A 26,648-nucleotide genomic window follows, 5' to 3' on the forward strand; every position below is an offset into this window, starting at 1 on the left:
TTGGTGAAGACTACATGTGCTCTTTGAGTCACCATGTTGATAGCCTTCAACATTTTTCAGATTTAAGCCTTGAGTCTTAATGGAGAAGGAAATGAAATGGATTTTTAGGCTAACTTTTCTTTCACATAAAGACTTTTCAAAAAGAAAAGGAGTACTTGTGGCACCTTAGACTAACCAATTTTTTTGAGCATAAGCTTTTGTGAGCTACAGCTCACTTCAACGGATGTATACTGTGGAAAGTAGAAGATCTTTTTATACACACAACCCATGAAAAAATGGGTGTTTACCACTACAAGAGGTTTTCTTTCCCCCCACACCCCACTCTCCTGCTGGTAAAAGTTTATCTAAAGTGATCACTCTCCTTACAATGTGTATGATGATCAAGTTGGGCCATTTCCAGCACAAATCCAGGGTTTAACAAGAACATCTGAGGGGGGGGGGGGGGAAGGAATAAACAAGGGGAAATAGGCTTGAATAGAGACTGGGAGTGGCTAAGTCATTATGCAAGGTAACCTATTTCCCCTTGTTTTTTTCCTACCCCCCCACCCCCCCTCAGATGTTCTTGTTAAACCCTGGATTTGTGCTGGAAATGGCCCAACTTGATCATCATACACATTGTAAGGAGAGTGATCACTTTAGATAAAAACAAGGGGAAATAGGTTACCTTGCATAATGACTTATTTCAGAGTAACAGCCGTGTTAGTCTGTATTCGCAAAAAGAAAAGGAGTACTTGTGGCACCTTAGAGACTAAGTGAGCTGTAGCTCACGAAAGTTTATGCTCTAATAAATTGGTTAGTCTCTAAGGTGCCACAAGTACTCCTTTTCTTTTTGCATAATGACTTAGCCACTCCCAGTCTCTATTCAAGCCTATTTCCCCTTGTTTATTCCCCCCCCCCGACATTCTTGTTAAACCCTGGATTTGTGCTGGAAATGGCCCAACTTGATCATCATACACATTGTAAGGAGAGTGATCACTTTATCTAAACTTTTACCAGCAGGAGAGTGGGGTGTGCGGGGAAAGAAAACCTCTTGTAGTGGTAAACGCCCATTTCTTCATGGTTTGTGTGTATAAAAAGATCTTCTACTTTCCACAGTATACATCCGTTGAAGTGAGCTGTAGCTCACAAAAGCTTATGCTCAAATAAACTGGTTAGTCTCTAAGGTGCCACAAGTACTCCCTTCTTTTTCTTTTTGCAAATACAGACTAACACAGCTGTTACTCTGAAACCTATAAAGACTTTTATGTCTCTTACAAGCTCTCCACCCCCCAAAAAAACAAACCAAAAAAAAACCCTCAGATGAAGGGTACACTGTGACCATATGCCTAGCCCTAGGCATACCACTCAGCAAACTAATCTGGACTTAACCTGTTTAAAGGGGTCTGTAGTTCTGAATATAAACACATCACTCGTTAGATGGACAATTGAAAACCTTGCCATGATTTCTGTAACAAATGCTCTGACAATCAGGGTTTCGACATCCCAAGGAGAGAACAGGTGGTCTGAACCCCAAAGAATAAGCAATTGAATCCACTGGTTATATACAATGCTGTGTGTAAATATGTCAGTCTTTAAACCTTGTAATATTCTGAATTTGATGGTCTTGAGGAGATATGTGTGCACGTTATAGTTAGGAATGAATGCATGTGTATTTGTGTAGAATATTGTAACTGTGGTGTGATTACAGCATATGTCACAATTAGGGCTGTCAAATGGTTAAAACTTAATCACACTGTTAATAGAAAATCATTTATTTAAATATTTTTGTATGTATTCTGTGTTGTAATTGAAAATGTAGAAAACAAGTGTACAGTGCTCACTTTATATTTTTGATTTACAAATGTTTGCACTGTAAAAAACAAGAGAAATAGTATTTTTCAATTCACCTAATACAAATACTGTAGTGCAATCTCTTTATCATGAAAATGCAACTCATAAATGTAGATTTTTGTTTGGTTTTATTTTTGAAAGTAGTTATATAACAAATCTAAAACGTTAGCGCCTCAAGTCCACTCTGTCCTACTTCTTGTTCAGCCAATTGCTAAGACAAACAAGTTTGTTTACATTTACAGGAGATGCTGCCACCAGCTTATGATTTACAATGTCACCTGAAAGTGAGAACTGGCATTTGCATGGCAGTTTTGTAGTTGGCATTCCAAGGTATTTATGTGCCAGATATGCTAAGCATTCGTATGCCCCTTCATGCTTCAGTCACCATTCCAGAGGATATGCTTTTGTTTTTTTACAGTGCAAATATTTGTAATAAAATATAAAGTGAGCAGTGTATACTTTGTATTCTGTGTTGTAATTGAAATCAATATTTGAAAATGTAGAAAAACATCCAAAATTTAATAAATTTCAATTGGCATTTTAGTGTTTCACAGTGTGATTAAAACTGATTAAGCGAGATTAATTTTTTAAAATCAATATTAATTATTTTGAGTTAATCGCATGCATTAACTGCAATTAATTGACAGCACTAGTCACAACAGAGGCTGAAGTAATCAAACAGGGAGCGGCACCTTCCAGGCTAGTTTATACAAAACTAACTACAAGAATCTAACACTGTATGATCAAGGGATTATTTTTGTGTGGTGTGATCCATATTATAGGAACTTACATAAAAATGGTCTGATCCTTCAAAGGTGCTGGGCAACTACAGTTGTTACTGAATTCTATAGTTGAATGCAGCTCCTCAGCACCTTAACAATTGGACCACTTATTTAGGTGTCTAAATGTATAGTTTGCTGACTAATGCTAAGCAATGAACTCTGAAAACAGAGCCTCTAGTTGTAAGACCAGAGTGTCCCATGGACTTTATGCCTAGGACAGTTTGACAACAGTTTGCTATTTCTAATTTAATACTTTCTCATAAAGTGCAAGAAACTCCTTTTAACAAAATCTCATAGCCCCTTCTGGCCTTAAGGTCTATCATGATCATCTAGTCTGACCTCCTGCACACTGCAGGCCACAAAACCTCACCCATCCACTCCTGAAATAGATCCAGAACCTCTGGCTGAGTAACTGCCTCAAATAAAGATTTAAAGACTTCAAGTTACAGAGAATCCACTATCTATGCTAGTTTAAACCTGCAAGTGATCAAGGCCCCATGCTGCAGAGGAAGGTGCAAATCCCCCAGCATCTCTGCCAGTCTGACCCAGGGGAAAATTCCTTCCCAATCTCAAATACTCTGAGCATTTGGGCAAGGCCTGCCACCAAAGCACATAGGGAAAGAATTCTCCATAGTAACTCAGAGCCCTCCCCATCTAGTGTCCCATCACCGGCCATTGGAGAGATTTGCTGCTAGCAGTTGCAGATCAGCTATGTGCCATCATAGGCAGTCTCATCATACCGTCCCCCTCCATAAATGTATTAAGCTCTAGCTTGAAGCTAGTTATGGTTTTTACCCCCACTGCTCCCCTTGGAAGGCTGTTCCAGAACGTCACTCCTCTGATGGTTAGAAACCTTCATCTAATTTCAAGCCTAAACTTGTATATAAACTGGCCATCAGCAGTTGTTCTTGTGTCCACATTGGCACTTTAACTCCTCTCCCTCCCTAGTATTTTATCCCTCTGATCACACTCCATAATTAAAATAGACAGTGTGCTATCAACAATCTGCTGTGTTGTTGTAGTGTAGGGCTATACTCACTCATAAGCCTTACACTGGTTGTGAGATTACAAAATATGAAATCTTGCACAATCATAAATATGCATATAGCAATTAACTGCTGGTTGGTAATTATGACATACAAGCAAAATAAGTAGTATGACAATATATAGTATGAATTCTGATCTACTCATTTATGCCTGGTTAGGCAAAATTCACTCTGTAAATGAGTATGAATTAATTCAAACTGTGGAACGCTTTGACTGACTTTTTATTTTTATTTTTTTTTTAATTTTCCCTCCTGGAAGGGCAGAAGATCCACATGTGTCACATCCCCCTATAGGTTCTTCCCCCACCCCATCCCCAATCAATCTTCACTTGCTTTGGGCCTTGAGGAAGGGCACATTTTTGCAGGGATTCACCACAAGGTTGGGAATGTGTGACGGATTCAGTCACAGTCCCAAGGGGGTCTCTGTCACCTGATGTGCTGAGACTAACTCTGAGCCCATTTCTCTGCCAGTCTGGGCCTCCAGAACCCTGCCTTGTTGACCCAGACATGCAAGCCTGCTGCAACACAGACCCAGGGTCTGAACCACAACCCTAAAGCTGCAGACTTAGCTGAAAACAGTTTAAGAAGTGCTCCTGCTTCCAGCACCCAGATACCCCAGCTCCCAATGGGATCCAAACCCCAAATTCATTTTACTCTGTATAAAGCTTATACAGGGTAAACTCATAAATTGTCTGCCTTCTAGAACATTGATAGCGATGCACAGCTGTTTGCTGCCCTACGTATTAATCACTTTGTGTTAATTAATGAACAAAAGTGATTTTATTAAGTATAAAAAGTAGGATTTAAGTGGTTTCAAGTTCTAACAGATAGAACAAGGTAAGTTAATTAGTAAAAAATCAAAATACGCAAAGTTAACTTAATACACAAAGGATCTAGTTTCAAATACTAACTTCTCACCCTAGATGTTATCTCAGCTACAATCCTTTTCAGACCAACGTTGTAGTTTATGGCCTAGGTCCAGCAATCACACGCCCCTGCCAGTTACAGTCCTTTGTTCCAGTTTCTTTCAGGCATCTCTTTGGAGAAGCCATCTCCTGTGTCAGCTGAAAACAAAAATGGAGAGGCTTCCAGGGCCTTTTATATTCTCTCTTGTGGGCAAAAACCCCTTTGTTCTTCTGTGCAAAATCACAGCAACAAGATGGAGTTTGTAGCCACTTGGGTAAGTCACATGTCCACGAATGATTCAGATTTTTGCAGGCTGATGCCATTGTTTACATGTTAGTCTAAACGTTCCCAGGAAAACTCAGATGTGGATTGGCATCTCCCAAAGTTCATGGTTAGTTAAGTACTCCCAATTACTTGAATAGACCCTTCACAATACGTTGGCCAAACCTCCCTTATGTGTTTCCTACAGCAAACACTTCAAATATAAGCATAGAGCCAATGCTCATAACTTCAGATATAAAAATGTTACATGCCTACAAATAGGATGAATATATTCAGTAAATCATAACCTTTGCAAAGATATGTTACATGGCATATCTAGCACAAAGCATATTCCCGTTATGTCATATTTACACTCATAAGTATATTTCCATAAACCTATAGAGTGCAATGTCACAGAAGGATCGAATCTTCCCTTTCATTCCCAAGTTTTACCGCATCAGCATAGCAATTCTTTAGCCAGTAAATGCAGGGTTGTGGATCTACTGACCATCCACCCTATCCCTAGTCCCTACGCTGGTTCCTAATAGCCCTTGTGCAGTTGCACAAAGATACTTCAGTGCGGCAGAAATCCACCATGTAGAAGGATAAAGTCCTGTCGCCCCTGTGATTAGTTTATACCCATGCTCTAGAACAGTGATACTCAGATCTCTGTGGTTTGGGAGCCAAATTAGCAGTTAACATTACCCAGAAGAGCCACAGTAGTGTGAATTATTGTTTTCATTTACTATTTTTAATATTTTTCTCACAGCAAAATGACCAAGTATTATTTTATCAACTGCAATTGATTAGTAGCATAGTAAAAGCATCCTGATTGGTTAATAGTTCAGTGTTTTAATACCATGTGCTGCAAAGAGCCATAGGAGACACATTAGAGCCACTTGCCACTCTCAAATCTCAATCTGAGTATCACTGCTCTAGAAACTCCCTGATTAGTCTCATTAAGACCACCTATTATTCCTCCCATAAGAATTGTCATGCAATTCTTCTACCCTTTGGGCCCAGGGTTTTCAGGACAATCATCCTGTTGGCCAAGGTTACTTGAGCAGGGCCCCTTTTAGAGCCCATTAATGCTTACTTAATTGCCTGGAGTAGTTGCTTTTTTGCAACACTTGGTATTCCTTCCCATGTGGTCTACGCATCTGCCTCTGGGAGACCCATGCAACAGTATGTTACCTAGCCTACCAGACCAGTAGACTGGCTATTCAAAACAAAAACTATTTAGATGTGTTTAGTTTACTGAGAGCACTAGTAATATCTGATTGGGGAATTCTTGTAAATGCACTGTTGCAAATCTTATTGGTCAGAATATTTGCACTCTGGCACAAAATCTGAAATTCATCCAAGAAATTTCTCCCACTGCCTTCATTGGAAACTTCTCCTTAGTAAGATGTGATGGATTTGGTCCATTACTTTATAGGAGACTTCAGTTATTTGTAATGACAAACCAGACTTTGGCAAAGAAAGATTTCTGTCTCTAATATGTGCAATGACACTTCATATAAACTACACAAAACATAAGGTGAATGTCTATTACCACAAAGACAATGTGAAGGATTACTTATTCTCCAGTCTGAGAGAGTCATTAGAAAAATGTGGATCGCATTTGAGGATGAAGGATTTATAGTAAAATCTGTATTACAGCTCTCACATGAAAATATGAATGTTTTAAAAACAACAAAAAAATCTTCCATTTTATTTTTTGGCAACCATCTCATTTTTCCCTCAGAAAAATCTAAACAGAAATGAAATGTCACATTTAATCATTTGTAATTTAGCAGTCACTCTATTTTTCTACTTACTGTGCCTTGGGCTGTACTCATGTTGCGTGATACAGTAGTTTGATTTGCAGAATGTGGTGTATCCTAGACCACTAGTAACCTAGTACTAATGCATTCAACTCTCAGAACCCATGTCTCCAGCATGCTTGTTCTCCCTGATGTACGTGCTCATTACTCCCATTGCTGACTGTGCAGATGGAGAGCAGATTTATTTCCTCTCAAATCCATTATTAATAAATATATTTACTGATCACCTTCAATCTGGCTGAATGTCTTCATAGCAGTCACCAAAATTCTCAGTCATATACCAGCAGTCCTTTGAATTTTATGTAATCCTTGGATGGTTTCCCTGACCCCCCTTTCTAAAACCTTGGTGAGCAGAGAGGAGAGGGGCTTTCCAGGACATCACAGAAATGCACTAACAATTTTCATAACCTTGTTGCTATTAGCTTAAGCTGATACCTGGTCAACTCACGAACATACAGATTTTTTTTCTGATTCCAAAACCTATTTATGAATCTGGAAATAATCATACCCCCAAATCTAAAGACACTAATTCAGCCAGGCCAATAATTCATAATGGCTGCAATTTCATAAACACAGATAGAATAGTCCCCAGAATATGCAATGATTATGGGGAATATTTAGTAATCTCAGGCAGGCTTCCTCTCAATGGGTGTTGCTTTAGTGGTGAAATGCATAGCATGGGGTACAGATCGTTAGGTTGGGAAGAGGGAGGGGAGAGAAGTATTAAGATACCTAAAAGTGTGTGTGAGAGATTGCAGATAAGTAATAGGAAAAGGTTCTTCTCTCCTTTCCTCCAGTCCTGGAGGACTGAGTCCTAGAGAAATTTCTTTAGCTCTTAATCATTGCTAATGGTTTTTGTGAATCTTCCCCAAACTTTTGTTAGGAAAAAAGTTCATTTTCATGCTTCATAATGTTGTGGACAATCATGACCATCGTATCTTCATTTGTATATCTGCTAAATTACAAAACCACTCAGCATATATTTCTTCTTTATTGTCCTCTGGCAGCTTAGTTAAATTGCCCCATGATAGCTGTAAACAAAGACTGCTCTTTTGTGACACATCTTTCTCCTGATTCCACTGAGCTTTGGATCAGGCTTTCACTCGGTTCTTGCTAACACTTTCCCACCTCTTCAAAAGTAATAGCAAAGGACTAACATTCAGAACTTGCAATTGCCCCTTGATGAGAGAAAGGGATTGCTCCTTTTCTTTCTTCATGAAAGACTTGGATAATGGAGTGGAGAGTATGCTTCTAAAATTTGTGGATGATGCCAAGCTGGGAGGGGTTGCAAGCACTTTGGATGGCAGGATTAGAATTCAAAATGACCTTGACCAATTGGAGAACCACTCCGCTTCAGTTGGTTTCTCTCTCCCTCAATTGATTTGCTGAGCTTGGGCCTGACTGGGTAGAGTCTACCACTCTAACAGGGAATTACTGCACAAGCAGTCCCACCATTTTCATTGAGACTGGGTCTGGCGTAAGGTACTGCTCCATTCAAGTAAGTTTGGCAGAACAGGATCCCAAGAGAACGTACTTGTTGAGCTTGGAGAAACTTAATTAATTAGGATTTAAGCACATGCTTAAATGGCTTGCAGAATTGGGTCCTTGGTATATTCTGTATTGCTGGAAAACTGATAGATCAAAGAAACCCTGACCAAACCATCCATAGGAATTGCCACACTATATTAGACCCATAGCCTATCTAGTCCAGTATGCTGTCTGACTGCACCCAGCACCAAATGTTTCAGAGGAAGTTGGAAGAAACCTCATATTAAGCAGACGGGGATAATCTGCCTCTTACATATTGTGTCCTGTTTCAGGAAAGGTGCCACATTTCAGGAAAGATGTGGGAAAATCGGAGGAAGTCTAGAGAAGAGCAAAAAAAAAAAAAACGATTAAAGGTTTAGAAAACATGACCTATAGGGGAAGATTGGGAAAATAAATTAGGTTTGTTTAGTCTGGAAAAGAGAAGTGTGGTGGGGGAGGGTGTGCAACAGCAGTTTTCAAGTACTTACAATGAGGAGGGAGAAAAATTGTTCTTAACCTCTGAGGATAGGACAAGAAGCAGTGGGCTTAAATTGCTACAAGGGAGGTTTAGGTTGGACATTAGGAAAACTTTTTAACTGTCAGGGTGGTTAAGCACTGGAATAATTTGCCTAGGGAGGTTGTGGAGTCTCCATCATTGGGGATTTTTAAGAGCAGGCTGGACAAACGCCTGTCAGGGATGGTCTAGATAATAATTAGCCCTGCCTTGAGTGCAGGGGACTAGACTAAATGACCTCTTGAGGTCCCTTCCAGTCCTATGATTGTCCTGCTAAACCCAAATAACTAGAGCTTGGTTTAAACCCTGAGGTTTAATATCCCTTCCAAAATTAATTGATCTTTAAATATTCATGGTAAATAGTCCCAATGGCCTGTGATGGGATGTTAGATAGGGTGGGATCTGAGTTACTACAAAGAATTCTTTCCTGGGTATTTAGCTGGTGAATCTTGCCCATATGCTCCGGGTTCAGCTGATCATCATATTTGGGGTCGGGAAGGAATCTTCCTCCAGGGCAGATTGGAAGAGGTCCTGGTTTGTTTTTTTTTGCCTTCCTCTGTAGCATGGGTCACTTGCTGGAGGATTCTCTGCACCTTTAAGTCTTAAACCATGATTTGAGGACTTCAATAGCTCAGACATAGGTGAGAGGTTTATCGCAGGAGTGGGTGGGTGAAATTCTGTGGCCTGCATTGTGCAGGAGGTCAGACTAGATGATCATAATGGTCCCTTCTGACCTTAATATTTATGAATCTGTTAGCACTATTTTGTAACTCTGGATAGTCTTATTAAACAACTGGTTAGAGCTGGCTGGGTGAATAACTTTTTCCCCCACAAATAGTTTATTCACCAAAAAATTCAGTTTCAGGTGACTATATTCACAAATTCAGGTCAATCTGTCAAATAGCTTCAGCTGGGGGGGAAGCATAAATCTTTTTGGAAGCCAGTTTTGTTTCAAAACTTGAAATATTTCAACTCTTGATTCCAAATTTAGCTTTTTATTTGTTTGTTTGTTTAAAATGAGAGGGGTGAACCCACCCAAAATGAACAAACAAAATCCAGCATTGGGTCAAATAATGTTTTTGTATTTGAAACAAAACTTGAAGTTTTTTTCACTTTGGCCTCTGATCAGAAACCAATTATTTGCTCAGCTCTACATCCAGGATCTCTTTAGATCTTTCTAGGTTTTTTGCCCTCAACATCTATAGTAACAGCTCCAAAACTTTATTGGTTCACACAATACTTTATTAAATTGTTGTGAGCTTAATGTACCACAGTTTAGGAACCCCTGTCTTGTAGTCATGAGTTACATTGTTTAATTTCACATTGGATGGAAAAAGTATTTCCTTGTATTTGGGTTTGAATTTGCCATTTTTTAATCTTAAAATGGGATGACCAGAGCTGTTCATGGTGTAGGTCAATGGTGCAGCCTCACATGGAATAATGGCATAATACTTTCTTTATTCACAATTCCATTCCTTATGTACCTTGACATCTTTAGTCTCTTTACTGCAGCTGAGGTCCTCTGTTTAGCAGTCCACAATGCTACCCAAGCCTCTTTCCTTATCTCATAATTTATGTTAAACCACAGGAGGTGTCTGAGTAGTCTAATGTTCTCCCTTTTGGTGTTTATTACTTTACACTTGTCAACATTGAATTGAATTTGAGGACAAATTGTGTGGCCCATTCCCCTAGCTTAGTTAGGTCCTCATGAAGTTCCTCAGTCATCTCTGGACTTGATGAACCTAAATAGTCTTGTCATCTGCAAATGTTGCCACCTCACTGCTCATCTCCCTTTCCTGGTGACGAATAAACACATATGCAGTACTGCGCCTAATACAGATCCTTGAGGAACCCCACTGTCAACGCTACTTTATCCTTCAGTCAGTCTTCCTGGTAATTCAGAACTTTGGAAGACAGAAAAATCAAATATCTGTTTTTAATAACCACTTAGGGACAAAGCCAAGGTTCTATTTTGGGCATGTTAGGAGGAGATCTCAAAAATGAAGGTCAGTCTTTTTACAAAATAAACCTGTATGTGTTTTAAAATAAGTTACCTCGGAAGTCACCAAACTAGGGCTATTTTAGATTAAGGGCAAAGAACAAGCTCTAAATTCTTAGAGCTGAGATCAGATGGCTGATCAGTGCTGTTTCATCTTAAATGAGTATTGCAGGAGTATAGGTTTTATTATGATTCACAAAGTTTTATGTTTTGTGAGGCTTTTTTTCAAAATTGACATTTTTAATCAGCTTTTGAAAGATGCTGTTACTTTGCATTGATATTTGACATTACTTCCCATGCCTTGTGGCGCTACTAGTTATTACAAATCTTCCACCCATGGAAGTCAGCTATATTTTTAAAATTAGGTTTTACCACTTTTTGTGTAATAACATATTACTTGCCACTGCCTTGCTCTCAAGAACAGCCAAACACCAGGAAAAGTATTTCAAGCAGTCCCTTAATAAATGTTTCATTTTAGCTTTTATTTTTCTAATAAAGCAAGTCTTCAAAGCTGAAACCAACTTCAAAGCTAACTGTGAGGGCATAACTGTAATAGAAACAGGTCTCTGGGGTTCTACTGTATACTGCCTTTTAGCAATGTGTGTAAATACAAGAATTCTCATATTTTTATGCTGAAAGAGTTAAGGGCAGCTGGCCCTAATTTTCTACTTCTGTTACACCAGTTGAAATTAATGGGGTTTAGAACAATTTTAAATTGGTGTAATAGAGTAGACAACTGGGCCCAATCCATTTTGAGCATCCAGAGAAGAGTAAACTGAAAGTATATTGGAATCAACTTTTACTCCCTCCCCTACATTTCATAGAAATTGACAAAATAACAACATTCTGTAGATAGAATGTTAGAAAGATGTGACAAACCCCTCCTATAACACTTAAGTGCATGTTGCAAAGATGTTGATGTGTGGTATTCGTGTCAAATTTTGGCAAAATAGGATACACATTTCTGAACTTAAATCATAGAATATCAGGGTTGGAAGGGACCACAGGAGGTCATCTAGTCCAACCCCCAGCTCAAAGCAGGACCGATCCCCAATTAAATCATCCCAGCCAGGGCTTTGTCAAGCCTGACCTTAAAAACTTCTAAGCAAGGAGATTCCACCACCTCCCTAGGTAACGCATTCCAGTGTTTCACCACCCTCCTAGTAAAAAAGTTTTTCCTAATATCCAACCTAAATCTCCCCCACTGCAACTTGAGACCATTACTCCTTGTCCTGTCATCCGCTACCACTGAGAATAGTCTAGATCCATCCTCTTTGGAACCACCTTTCAGGTAGTTGAAAGCAGCTATCAAATCTCTCCTTATCCTTCTCTTCTGTAGACTAAACAATCCCAGTTCCCTCAGCCTCTCCTCGTAAGTCATGTGTTCCAGTCCCCTAATCATTTTTGTTGCCCTCCGCTGGACTCTCTCCAATTTTTCCACCTCCTTCTTGTAGTGTGGGGCCCCAAACTGGACACAGTACTCCAGATGAGGCCTCACCAATGTCGAATAGAGGGGAACGATCACGTCCCTCGATCTGCTGGCAATGCCCCTACTTATACATCCTAAAATGCCATTGGCCTTCTTGGCTACAAGGGCACACTGTTGACTCATATCCAGCTTCTCGTCCACTGTAACCCCTAGGTCCTTTTCTGCAGAACTGCTGCCTAGCCATTCGGTCCCTAGTCTGTAGCGGTGCATGGGATTCTTCCGTCCTAAGTGCAGGAGTCTGCACTTGTTGAACCTCATCAGATTTCCTCTTGGCCCAATCCTCCAATTTGTCTAGGTCCCTCTATATCCTATCCCTACCCTCCAGTGTATCTACCACTCCTCCCAGTTTAGTGTTGTCTGCAAACTTGCTGAGGGTGCAATCCACACTATCCTCCAAATCATTAATGAAGGTATTGAACAAAACCGGCCCCAGGACCGACCCTTGGGGCACTCCGCTTGATACTGGCTGCCAACTAGACATGGAGCCATTGATCACTACCCGTTGAGCCCGACAATCTAGCCAATTTTCTGCCCACCTTATAGTGCATTCATCCAGCCCATACTTCTTTAACTTGCTGACAAGAATACTGTGGGAGACAGTGTCAAAAGCTTTGCTAAAGTCAAGGAACACCACGTCCACTGCTTTCCCTTCGTCCACAGAACCAGTTAACCCTAAATCTATATAATCCTACTTCATACAGATTTTCTATTATTGTCTCTCTGATATGGAAGTGAGAAACATCAGCTAAAAGGTGATGGGGATTGTAAACAACCTCCCAGGAAATACAGGTTATAAGTAGCAGGCACAGCAGGGAGAAAAATGAGAAAAGTAGGCCAGAAAAGGTATGATTTTAAAACAAACAAAACAGAACTCTAGGCCAGTCCAATACAGAGCTGGGTGAATGGAAAACAGAACACTACTGGTTTAAGGAAATCACATCCACCTGCCTCTCTTCCCTGAGGACTCATATGCTTCACCTGGGACACTTTCAGGAAGACGGCTTTTTAAAGTATTAATGTGTAGCCAGAGGCCTGGTGAGAAGGGTACTGGTTTCCTTTCCCTCCCCTGATTATTTGTATAAGTTCTCTTGCAGCATGAAAACAAGTTCCTAAAAGCGTCACAGATTCTATTTCAACAGAAAAAGCCCTCTTTTTCTCCATTCTTCTGGAGGCTGTCAATAAGGTGGGATAATGTACAATATGGGGATGTGACTTCTACAGTGCACTAATATGTTGGGCATTAATTGGTCCATGTAGACCATGCCGGTGTGTGCTAAAGGTGCCCAAGTGTTTGTTAACCTAGTATGTTTCAAACAGCGCTACATTAAAGTGCACCAGCAGAGTCTTCATGGACCAATTAATACACAGTACATTGGTGTGCTTTAGAAATTTCACCCCCATACAGTGCATCACCCCACTATATAGATGTGCCCTGAGGAAAAGTATGTTAAGGAAGGACATGGCAAAACAGAGCTTTTGGAAAACTAGACCTTCAGAATTTTCCCAACACTATTGGTAGTCAAAATGATTAGAAAAGGATATCTTAGTGGGTGGGGATAGCTTATAAAATATCCACATCTCAGCTAGTAGTGTATGCCACCGGGTTTTGTTTGGCCCATTCCTACTGTAGAATACTCTGTGCTACTGTGTTCCTCATCCTTGAATTAATTGTGAAGTTCAGACAGTATTTAAGTGAAAGACTTATGTATATTTGAATCTGTAGTTCCTCCTGACAGGGAACATTGCTTTATTTCCCATTACGGACTGGGATGTTCTCTCTTCATGGTTCCTGTCAGCCCCCGTACTTCCTTCAAATCCATCCTTAAACGTTTTCCTTGCAAGAATCCTCACCTTGTTCTCCATAACTTCCTTTCCCTGGACTGTTACCCTGTCTTTCCTTTTTTCTCTTAAATAATAGACAGTTAAAGACTGGGAACATATCTTACCATATGTTCATAAAGGCCTCAGTTTAAGCACATGCTTAACTTTAAGGATGTGAGTTGTCTTGTGGAATGTCAACAACATCATATGTTTCTAGGTGTTGAACTGGAGGCCTTTTTAAATTGTCCTAAAGAAACCCAAGGCTTTGGATTGTCCTAGCTAAAGGGCCTAGAATCTCAGCACAGTACCAACTCACCCTAAGTACCAAAGCAGTTCTCACTTTGAATGAAGTGGAAGCTATTACCAGCTCGTTTAAATAAGTACTTAATTTTTCTTCCTGACTCTAAATATTGGCTGGTGAACGCGGGCATAGTTCCTTTCACAGCTCTTTTCACCTGAATGCAGTTGTTCCAACTGACCCAGAGGATTTGACACAAGTACGTTAGCAGTTCCCACATTAGTATGTCTTGCTGAGTATCCAAATTTCTGTCAAGAGTTAAACACGTACCATTTTTTAAAAGAAATATTCTGATAGTGAACATCTGTCAGACAAGTAGACATTGGCTACATTAATGATCCATCAGTAATATTTAGGGAAAAACTGTCAAAGGTACTATATGAATATAATAGTCCTTTGAAATAAGAATATATGCAATTCTACATTGTCAAGTCAGTATATCCTCCGCATATAGACAGAATATTAGCAGTGAACTGATGTCATAAATTCCTACTGTAAACTAGCCACAAATGGAACAATATTAAATGATATATGCCCAGGTTTAAGTGCTTGTTTGTAATTCAGCACCTTGTACCCCGTGCAACCCCATTGTCTCAGGTTGTTTGACAAGGCAAGTGACTATACAGAACAAAAAAAGGTAGAATTCAAACTTCAATATTTTAAATGAAGTCTCTACTCAGAAGCATTACATAGGACAGCCTTGGAAACTGAAGTCCTCTGTTTACCCTACAAAATGGGTAGAAAAAAACAAGAGCAATCCAGAAAACCCTATCTGCAATACCCAGGTATCTTTTACAGTAGAACCATTCAAATGATTTAAAATATATCGAAAGATAGTCACCCATGTAATAATTTTACGGATGTTCTTTGTTTTTGATTCTTTAGGGCTCAAGGGCTGTTATCAAGAGATAACAATCTTTCTAGACCAACTCACATTTTGTCAGACTTGTTCAATTTCTTAATTGAATTGGTTTCAGTTATGTTTAACAACAGATGTTTCACTGCTTCAAGAGGATATTTTTGTTCCTGTTTTGCTGATGTTCCATGTGAGGCCCCTGGGGTGGTTTATTTTAGTCTCTCTATTTACTATGTTGTTGTTGCCATCTTGGATAAGTTATTCACTATCATGAGGTCAGCTTTCATTGCTATACTGATAGCACAGCCTAATGCCCATTTGGCTCTGTTGCATTCCTAGTTGCTGAATATAAACATTAAATGTAACCAAACATGTGTGAATAGCTTTGGGAAGAGCCATCTGTAATTAAATTGTATTTTGGTTCATGGTTTGTTTCTAAAATGTCATGTGTTGGCTTCGGCTGGTCACCTGGTAGAGTCAGGAAGGTATTTCCCCCCCAACCCCCATGTATTGTGGTTGTTCTCCCTCCCCCCCCCCCCATTCCTCTGAAGCAGTTGATTATGGGACACTGAACAAGGTCAGTGATCTAAGGTGATACTGATATACAGATCTCTCTCTGCTGCTTTTCTGGCTCATTGATTCTTGATTGGTTCCTGAGCGTGTGAGGTCAAAAAGGAATTTTTGCCTGGATCTGATTGCAGTGACCTTGGGAGTTTTTTGCCTTCCTCTGCAGCCTAGGGTGCAGAGGGTCACTTGCTGTGGCACAGTCTATTCTCCTGAGGGCTGTAATACTTTGGTTAAATTCCAGTTGTTGGGCTTGATGTGGAGGTGTCTGGGTGGTGGTGGCTTGTGATAAACAGGAGATCAGACTCGATGATCTAGTGGTCCATTCTGGCCTTTAACTCTGACTCAATCATTGATCTTTCTGCTGCCTAAAAGAGCACCAGCTATTGTGGCAGATTCTATAGCATCCAGTAGGAACTGGACTGAGGCCAGAAGCCAAATCAAGGGCTCAGTCTTGCAAGGTGCTGAGTGCCTCTGACAAAACAGAATTGAGCAGCACCTCAAGGGATATGGGCCTGAACTACTAATAAAAGTGAAGTTTTCAAGAACGCTCAGTATTGGCCTAAATCTTTTCCCACTGAAATCAATGTAAAACTCCCACTAATTTTTAAGGGGGAGCAGATCAAAGCCAATGCTGAGTGTGGGGAAATCAAAACTATGAGATGAAAAGAAGTTCCCTAACTTTCAGTTATTTTACTTAATTTTCAATGAACACACCCATTCCATAAAGGAAAATCTATCCTTTGCTTTAGACATTCACTGACAAGTTTTCAGAATACAATTAAACCAATAGATCACTATCGGAACTTCTGTTAGCTCAATAACTAGTGTGTGTATGTGTGTGTGTATATCTATCTATCTATCTATCTAGCCACTAAAGACACATCTGTTTAATCTCTGTGGTTTCCCAGAGGCCTCCCTGTCCTTATATTTTTGTGTATGAAGGTATGCTTGACCACACTTAAGCTTGACCACACTTAAGTTATGGAACTTCACCTTTCCTCAGAATTTCCCAGCTCTCTCTGGTTCCCAGGTACTTTATATAGCATGTTTAGAGCTATTTATTGTCAACAACTGGCTGAAGTAGAAAGCAGATTCAAATTCACCTTTTGTAGTTAGTAAACTTATTTCTTGTTTATAATATAACCCAGTTTATGTAATTTCTAACTGGGGGGGGGCAAGTTAATCAGTAGAACAGAGCGCTCCCTAGTTCAAAGCTAGCCTTGTGATATAAAGCTAGGTTAGCTACTTTCTAATCTGTCTCTATTGAGAAAGAATAGATCTAGAAATAAATGGGGTGAAAAGGCAAGTAGATAATGGAAGTGAGCCCGTCTTACTTCCCACATGCTTTGTATCACAGCTTGCTGTGGCACCATTAGACTGCCAGACTGTACAAAATCTGAATCTTGTTTAGTGCATGGCAATTATGGAGAAACTTTTGCTCAAGTATTGATTTAACCAGGGCTTTGGAGCGGAGCCTGGAGCTGGAGTGTGGAGCAGCTCCGGGGCAGTGGAGCTGCAGGTTTTTGCCTGGAGCTGGACCAGAGCCGGAGCATAGCTCCAAAGCCCTGGATTTAACAGGCCTCCGCATTTGACACTGATGAATGGTGGAATAATTGTAAGACATCTGAAGTGTGATTATGGTTGTGATGGGTTTGGGCCCTTTGGGGTGTCATCTGATGTGCTGGGATGCCACTGAGTCAGCCTATTCTGCCAGCCTCTGTCCCCTTTAGCTGGCCTTGCTGGGTTAGGCTCACAAGCCTCTTCCAGCCAAGAACACAGGCAGGGCCACACCCAGCTGCACAGAGAGACAGAGATCCGCTCTGGAAAGATTCAGACTTAGGGGCTTGCCCCAACACTCTGGTGCCCACTCCCTTAAAGGGATACAAACCCAAAGGTTTTATGAAATTTGCCCCTTCCCTCAATGTGGAGGAAGATACACACGACTTCTTGTCCTCCCCAGTTAGAAATTACATAAACTGGGTTGTATTATAAATAAGAAATAAGTTTATTAACTACAGAAGGTGAATTTTAAGTGAATATAAGAGATAACAGACAGAACAAAGCAGATTACTGACCAAATAAAGCAAAATACACAAGCTAAGTTCAATATACTTAAGAAACATGTAATTGAGAAAAATGTAATTTCTTACCCTAAATATTATTTTAGGCAGGTTGCAAAGTTGCTGTGGTTCAGAGTTCCAGTTATATTTCTTTTCAGACTGGACCCCTGTCTCAGTCTGAACTGCCCCCCTGCCTTAACTTCAGGTGGCTTTAGCAGTCTTTCTTCTTGGGCAGACAGGCCATGGAGAGGAGTCCTGTTTGCCTTCCTCCCCACCCTAAATAGGATTTACATAAGGCAGGAATCCTTTGTTACACAGTAGATGGAAGTTACTGTTAACATTAATATTACCTTTTTTGTGTGTGTTTTGTTATACCTAGCTTATCTTCAAAAATGAATTACTGAATAGTATGTCCCACTTTTGTTTTGACACCTGGAACCTCTGATCTCTTCAGTTTATTTTTATGATCTACTCATTCTTCTGGATTGGCATACATTATAATACCTTGCTTATTTTGTTGGAGATGAATTAAAACTAGAGTATTGGTCCTCTCTGATAAATGGTTCTACGGGTGGATAAGGCACCACACTGGGGTCAGAATGAGGAAGAGAACCTAGGCTTCCTGCTGCATGACCTTGGTAAGTCACTTTGGCCAAATCCGCAAAAGTATTTAGGCACCCAATCCCCACTGAAATTAGGTGCTAAGCACCTAAGTACCTTTGTGGATTTTTACAGGCACTAGCATAATTGGACCCTGAGCTCCACTGGACCTCTAAGTGCAAAAATAATGAACACATCTGAACTTTGGGACATGAAGCTAAAGAAATTCTAATGCACAGCCATAAAGCAACCATTCTATAAAATTTAGCAAAAGCCAAACTGGGCAGTCCCCAGCTCTAGTTGCTGTACCCTGATCCAGCTGTTTAAAAAAATATTGTTACAACTGTTTGGAAACTGTTGTTGGTCTGTCGTATGATAAACAGCTCGAGCCTTTAAAAAAACAAAAACAAACAAAAACCTAGCTGAGATCGCTGTAATTACAGACACAAAGGGGCGATCCGGGGCATGGATAGTGGTGGTGGTAAACTTTTCAGTCAGGTACATAAATGAAAATCCTTTTTAAAAAGTAAAGTCTCTCTCACACAAGATCATTATAACAGTTAAATATTGTGATGCAATTATATATATTTTATGGACTAAATAGGAGCCTATCCCCCATTGACTGAAAATCACAGCCTTAACTAACAAAACAAAAAAATGCCTCCCCCCATCCCGCTTCATTAATTTTTACGCTGAGAGCCTCTACAAAGAAACAGGCAAAATTCTTTACACTGATTTAAGGGCCAGATCTAGAGCCTATTGAAATCTGTGGAAAGACTCTATTGACTACAGTGGGCTTCTTCGGGTGATGTGATATACTGGGGTCTGTGCAGGTTTAACAGTTGCCCATAAAGTATATTTATTTTTAAAATTTGTCCATTTCTGACTGGAGAAAGAACTCCATCTACATATCTGTTCCTCAGCTGAAATAGTTATTTTGCTTTAATTTGGAAATGGCCAAACAAATTTTAAAATGTTGTGGCAGAAGTTATTGGATATGTGATGAGATTTATTTGGGTTGTTTAATCCAGATGTGTGCCCATCAAGTAACTTAGAAGTTCTGTTAAAAAGACAAAAATATATATATGGCAGGAGCACGGTAAGTAGCAAGAGCACTTTTGAAGGGCCATTGGAAAAACATGTAGCTTTTAAAGTCAAATGGATTATTGATTCAGATGCCACCCAAAGACATTTTAGCAGATGTGGAAACATATTTTCTCTTAAATTTGACATCATTCTGTTAGTAAGCATGCTATATTGCTTTGTATAGGGCAGTTCTTGTAAAGGTCCTTTAAGGAAAAAAAGCTTAAAGGAAATCACTAGGTTTGAGTTAAGAACCCAGAAGGGCTGATAAGAGATCAAACATGGAAAAGTGTGTGTGTGTGCGTGGGGAGATTGGTAATAGGGTGAATAAACTATATGTAAAACGCCTTTGTATGCCTTCAGAAAGATGTTGCAACCTCTTACAAAGAAGTTTGCTGTCAGCTTAGAGTAAGAGACAGAATCAAGTTGTCAGCCTTGTTCTGGGCTATCCAGGACTGGAAAAAACCCATGAATTCCCAATACTTTTGTTTTAAAATTGCTCTTCTCTGAAATCCGCTCTTCTGGGATCACAGGTTCTTACTTAACTTACTATAAATATAATGGCTTCTTACTTCCCAGAAATGCAGTGTACCCATTAATAGTATCACATCACAGCTGGACACGATGCCCCTATCCTTCAGTTTCTCTAAGATGTGATAGGCATCGGGGAGCAGCAATCTTTTCACTCCACGTGTCTTGAGGCCTTCTTTGGTCCCCTTCCTTGGCCCTGTGCCTGCCACATTTTGCTATGCTAGAGGCTGCAAGGTGGGGTGAAGTTAGAGCTTGTGCCGCCCAAAGGTTCCCTAAAACTGGGCAGATTTCCTCCGGTAGTTTAAATCAGCACTGTGGCCTCTTGCAGTGCTGGAACAGTGACAGGGAGTAGGCCCTCTCCTGACTATTAGAAAGTCATGGTGTCCGTCTACTACAGTCTCTAGGACCTGAATTAGTTTTGAATCCTTATATTGTCATGACAGCTGTGCATAGGACTCTATCTGTAAGCGACTTCTAACAGCTTTGAGGCTCATATCCCTGTGAACACAGGCAGGGAATGGGGCACAGGCAATTGGCTGTGATCCTCTGATCCTGCTGGCTGGCCTTGGCAGATGGCAAAGCAGATGGGGCCCTGTTCTAAGTTACCTTGGTGAAGGATAAGCAGAAGAGAAGTCTCTTCTATCCCCTTTGCCTCTCAGCACACCCCCCACCCCCACCCATGCCAGATGAGGCGGTGGGGGAGAAGGATAGTGAAGGGGTTGACACAGTAGGCTCCAACAGTTGTACACCAGCTATGGCCAGAATCACTGAGTGGCGCAAAGTAGAGGGAACAGATTGGAGAATCTGGCCCTCTGTTTGTATTGCAAATGCGTATGTCTTTAGTAGCCACTGAGAGCTGGAATGCCACTGGGGTATCCTTGTTACCTTGAATGAGGTTGCTCAGGAAGAGAGGGATCATTTTCATGGCACAGAAGACATTTAATTTATCCCAATAACTTCCTATATAGAACATGATTAATAGACTTGGACTTGACCTAGAGTCTAAATTATGCAGACACAAAGTTTCTGTGTCGTATAACTAATTCACATTCACGTAGGGTGAGACTTGCCCGTGGAGCGGAGGACCAGCACAAAGACCTTCACATCACTTAAACGCTATATAGGGGCTCTGCTGGGGATATGTTGATGGAGTTGCCACAGTAGGGGCAGCGGGGGTGTCCTGTGTGGTCCAGTGCAGAAATCCACAGTGGGTCCAGGCTGGGGTGGAGTGTGAGAGCGTCATCATGTAAAGCCTTTCCTGTGAAATTCTTAAGGAGTAAAGCTACTCATGTGCAGAGGAGTAACCCCACTGCCTTCACCTTCCTGGAATCAGACTGTTCTTGTAAGTAAAAATACTTGTGTACCTAAGTGCTTTCAGAACTGGGCCCTAGTTCTGAAACCTAACAAATGTCATTCATGGCTGGATTTATGCAACTTGTGTTCTATCCTCAGAGCTGATGTATAGATCCACACCATGGGTACGGGCCAGATAGAAGTAGGCAGGGAAAGCCCAACATTGGTAAGTCTTACTCTTTATATTACACAAATGAACACTTGCATTCATTGAATGGCTGTACGTTTTTCACGAAGTCATTAATGTTGCTATCCTCTTCTAAAACTCCAAAATGTTCAGTTTCATTCACAGAGCTTTTTTTTTTTTTAAACTGACAATTTCCATGTTTTTGTGGCATCTCGTCTCATGCTCCATATTTATTTCTCTAGTGGCCCATTGGAATTTAGTGTAGAATTGTTCTAGATCACATTGTACAATATTTGTTTTGCTGAAAAATAAGAGTTCATAGGAAAATCTTAGGAATGACGCATCTAATTGTGTTTTGTTTTTTGCTAGATTCTCCAATGCTGCTTTTACAGAGTGAAAACTCTATCTGCCTATTATGGCAGCAATCTTGAAAGGATCATTAAACTTATGTTTACAACTCAGAATGGCCCAGTGTCACCAGCCTTTTTGAAAACTTGTTTCCAGATGTCAAAAATGTTGTCCACATGCTAGCTATTGTGCAAAAAATGGAAGAGTGAGAGACTGCTTGCTGCTCTATCAATGACTTCAGCTGTCACAGAAAAAAGTTGATAAAATACAAGGGCTTTCTTTGAATCTTGCTTCATCCAACCTCTAACGTTTTATTTGAAATGATTATGCATCTGTAATCAAAGGTCATTTAAAAACCATTCACATCTGTTACTAGTTGATATCAAACCCATATAGTCCTGCAATCCAGTCACATTATATAGATATGCAATCAAAATGCCTTGGCTTTCTCTTCTGCCTTTTTAAACAATATTCAATATGTATATTTTGGGGTACATTGTAAGGCCAATATTATCACAGTGATTAGTGATTTTTGGGTGTATAGCTTGAACCATCTTTAAAGTGGTCAAATTTTCAAAAAATGCTGAGCTCTCTCCCACTGAAAAATTAGGACTCTCAAGTTAGGCACGTAAAACTAGAGTTCCCAAAGTTACAAGTCACACTTTCTTTCTTTCTTTCTTTTTAAGAGGAGTCCTTGTGGCACCTTAGAGACTAACAAATTTATTTGGGCATAAGCTTTCGTGGGCTAGACCCCACTTCATGAGATGTATGGAGTGAAAAAAACAGTAGGCAGTGTATATATATTACAGCACATGAAAAGATGGGAGTTGCCTTACCGTGTGTGTGTGGGGGGGTGACAGTGCTAACGAGGCCAATTCAATCAAGTCTCTAAGGTGCCACACGGACTCCTCGGTGTTTTTGCTGATACAGACTAACATGGCTGCCACTCTGAAATCTAGTAATACTTGCAAATCTTCCCCTATATGTTTAATCTCAGAATAATATTTATTACATAGTGCATCTGGTTTCAGGTAATATTACAGATCGCCTATTTGACTCGGATACCATGTTGGATGACAGGATGATGCTCACTGGAAATAATCGGAGGGGCAGTAACTCCCTTTGTCACTGGACTCTTCTAGGGGCCTTGGATAAACAAAATTCATAAATAGAATGTGTACTAGACAGATGGGGTTGTCTGACCTCGCTTTCTGAGTAGATGTGAGGGTCTTTGAAACAGACCTTGGGACATACTGAACTCCCCTGTCTCATTCCAAGACTAGCCAGGGAGCCTTTATCACAGGTCTGCCACTATGGATGTCCATTGGTGCATCTGAGTAAATGACAAACCAGCACTGTATCAAATTTTTGAGAGGGTTCTGATGCTGGCCCAGTTGAAACCAAAAATTGTGAGTCAAATATGAAGACGCTGTAGGCAAAACAAATCTGGATAAAGCATCCACCCCAAACGTGAATATATTTTAGGATTCACTATTTAGACAAGTACAAGCCAAGGCCCCAGTGCTGTGAAGGAATCCCCAACGGCAAATCCTTATTTCTGCATGAAGTTGCATTCATTTCCATATTGGGGCCCAGTGTTGCAAGGGAGTTATGGGGCAAAAGAGAGTGGAGTGCTCTGGACTCAATATTGTCAATCTCAAGTGTTCAAAAATCATGATCAGACCCTAAAACAGCATAAGACCTTACTTAAAAATCATTGTTTTAAAATCATGGTTCTTATTTGTCTTCTGGTTTCTGAGCCTTTGGGGTACGCTCTCTTTGCGTTCTCAAGCTTCCACCCTCCAACCATGAGGCCTAGAGACTTTTTTTAATTTAAAATGAGTAAAACTGTGATTCTCAGGCAATCTCTTCTTTCCAGCAGCTGGTGCTTTAAGAAAACACTCAAATACTGTGAGACCAGCTGTAATCACAAGAACACCACCAATTCACTATTTCCTTGTGTGTAGATTACTGTCACTCTCTAGTTTAGTGCACACATCTGTATATTTGATGTTTAGCAGTATATATCTGTGTATACATTTATTGTAATAAGTGACTTTGTACAGACTCAGACAAAACCTCTCTGCACTAGGTTCCAAGGCCAGAAGGAACCACTGTGATCATCTAGTCTGATCAACTGTATAACACAGGCCATAGAACTCCCCCAAAGTAGTTCCTAGAGCATAGCTTTAGGAAAAGATCCAAACTTGATGTAAAAATGGTCAGTGATGGAGAATCCTCTAGAACCCTTGGTAAATTGTCCCAATGGCTAATTACTCTCACTACTAAACTTATGCCTTATTTACAATCTGAATTTGTCTAGCTTCATCTTCTAGCCATTGGCTTATGTTATAGCTTGATCTGCTAGATTGAAAAGCCTGTTTGTTAAATGTGTTCCCCATGAATAGATGTGATCAAGTCACCCCTTAACCTTCTCTTGTTAAGCTAAATAGACTGAGCTTTTTGAGCCTATCGCTATTAGGCAGCAGTTCTCAAATTTCATTGCACCATGTCCCCCTTCTGGCAACAAAAATTACTATACGACCCCAGGAGGGGGGACTGAAGCCCAAGCCTGTCCGAGCCCCTCTGCCCTATGCAGGGGGAGGCCTACGCCAAAGCCTGAGCCCCACTGCCCTGGGGGGGTGGGGGCTATGCCAAAGCCCGAGCCCGCCACCTCAGCCTGAAGCCCTTGGGCTTTGGCCCGGGTGGTGGGGCTTGGGCTTTGGCTTCAGCTGCAGGGTGTAGGGCTCAACCTTCAGCTTTGGCCCCAGCATGTCTAACACCAGCCCTGGCGACCCCATTAAAACAGGGTTGCAACCAGCTTTGGGGTTCCAACCCACAGTTTGAGAACCACTGCTATATAGCATGTTTTCTAATCCCTTAATATCTGGTGGCTCTTCTCTGAACCCTCTTCAATGTATCAACATCATTCTTGAATTGTGGGCACCCGAACTAGACACAGTATTCCACCAGTGGGCATACCAGTGCCAAATATAGAGGTAACATAATCTCTTTACTCTGCCTTGAGCAAGAACTGCAGCAGAATACCTGTCTGAAGGACTGCTTGCTTGCCATGGTTCTCTTTCAAAAGCAAGGCCTAATCTCAAACAAGGTCTGCTGCATGATAGAACAGGAAATCTACTAAGTTCCTCCTGTAAATGTTATGCTGAGTAAGTGTAGCTTGCAGCAATGTCACTTCCATTCTGAGTTTGCACAGTGAGTGAAATGATTTATAAGAGACAGATGGCAAGCAATTGTCATAAATCATGCTTGTATGTCAGGTCACGGATATTGGGTCACAGCTTATAAAATGGCATTAGGTTACTGATATAATGTTGTACTGGGACACAATTACATTTTCAAGACATGCTTTTTCAGTCAAATAGTTAATAGTCAAATTAAATGAAAAATGAAATTTTTCCGGATCTATCATTCTTCCCCCTTTAATTTCAAAGGTAAATGCGGACTAATTAGATGGTTTCACAATCAAAGAAGGACAACATCATTCTGGGGGTGGGCGGAGACAAAGACAATGGGTCTGTTTCTCACTAAATGCTGAGTAAGTCTTTTGAGTAAAATTGGTGTAAGAGGAGAATGAGGCGATTGGTGTGTTTTTTCTTTCTTTCTTTTTTTTTTTTTTTTTTACTTGGGGGCGGGGAGTGAATCTATTCAATCTGATCCTTGTAGTTCAATGCTGAAAGAAACCATCAACTGGTTAGTTCTGGGTTATCAATGAGGCATCCACCACTTTGCTTTAAAAGTTCCAAATTGCAATGAAAAATCAAAATTCTGAAACTTTGTTTTTGAAAAACTAAAACATTTTATTTTAAGAAGTCTGAAATAATTTTGTTTCAACATGACTATGTTGCACTATAATTTGTGATATAATGTGTAATGTAAATGCCAAAATACTGGTCGTTTTATTATATTATGACAGACATGTCATATCATAATAGTCTAAATATTTTGGCTTACATGATAACTAGTCAAAACAATAACGTTGAAATGAAACACTGATTTCCCCCCTTCTTCCCCCCCCCCCCCAAATGTTTAATGAAATAGATACATTCCCTGGGAATGTATCTATTTATCATCTATTTCATTATCTGACTTGTCGAAGTTCAGTGTTTGGGAGAATGAGGGTTTTTGTTCCATCCTTTCTATGCTTAAGATATCTACAATTCCTGTCTCTAGGGCTGTTTAGACTTAGCCAAAACCAGAACGTGCAAGTAGGGTTTGGCCAACTGCACTTAAAATATTTTCTTAATCTTCAAAATATTTGTGCTCTGATGTTGCAACATTTTCAGCGTCACCATGGTAAGGAATAAGAGGAGAGCCTGAGCTGTATAATTGCTCCCATCTCCTTGGAATTCCAAGTCTAGGGTAGACTTCTTCCTTTCTTTCTATTGATTAAAATCAGCTTTGAGACAGGAAAAACGTGAACTTGTTTTTGCTAATTCTAGTGTCCCTAGTTTTTTTTCTTTCAAATAGCAGTCATCCCGACCCTACACCTTCAACCTTTATGGTCTAGGAGCTGTAGAAAATACCCACAATGTTCTATGTGGAGCAAGACACCAAAGACAATTGCACAAGGTCATTGCTTTGTAGCAGGATGACCTGATCAGAAGAGAGGGCAGCAGGTCTTTAAGCCAAGCTTCTTGAGTCCATGGGGTGCCTTCTTCTAGTCCCCATCTCAGTAAATCATTTAAGTATGTGAGTAGTCCCACTGACATCTGGGGTAGAATGCACATGCCTAACTCCTTTCGGAGAAGGAAGGCCCTAGGTTAGAGGTTCTCAAACTGGTCTGGGGAGCACACTGGTGGT

This window comes from Lepidochelys kempii, chromosome 3 (genome assembly GCF_965140285.1).
Source record: "Lepidochelys kempii isolate rLepKem1 chromosome 3, rLepKem1.hap1, whole genome shotgun sequence".
In the NCBI taxonomy this organism is placed as follows: domain Eukaryota; kingdom Metazoa; phylum Chordata; order Testudines; family Cheloniidae; genus Lepidochelys; species Lepidochelys kempii.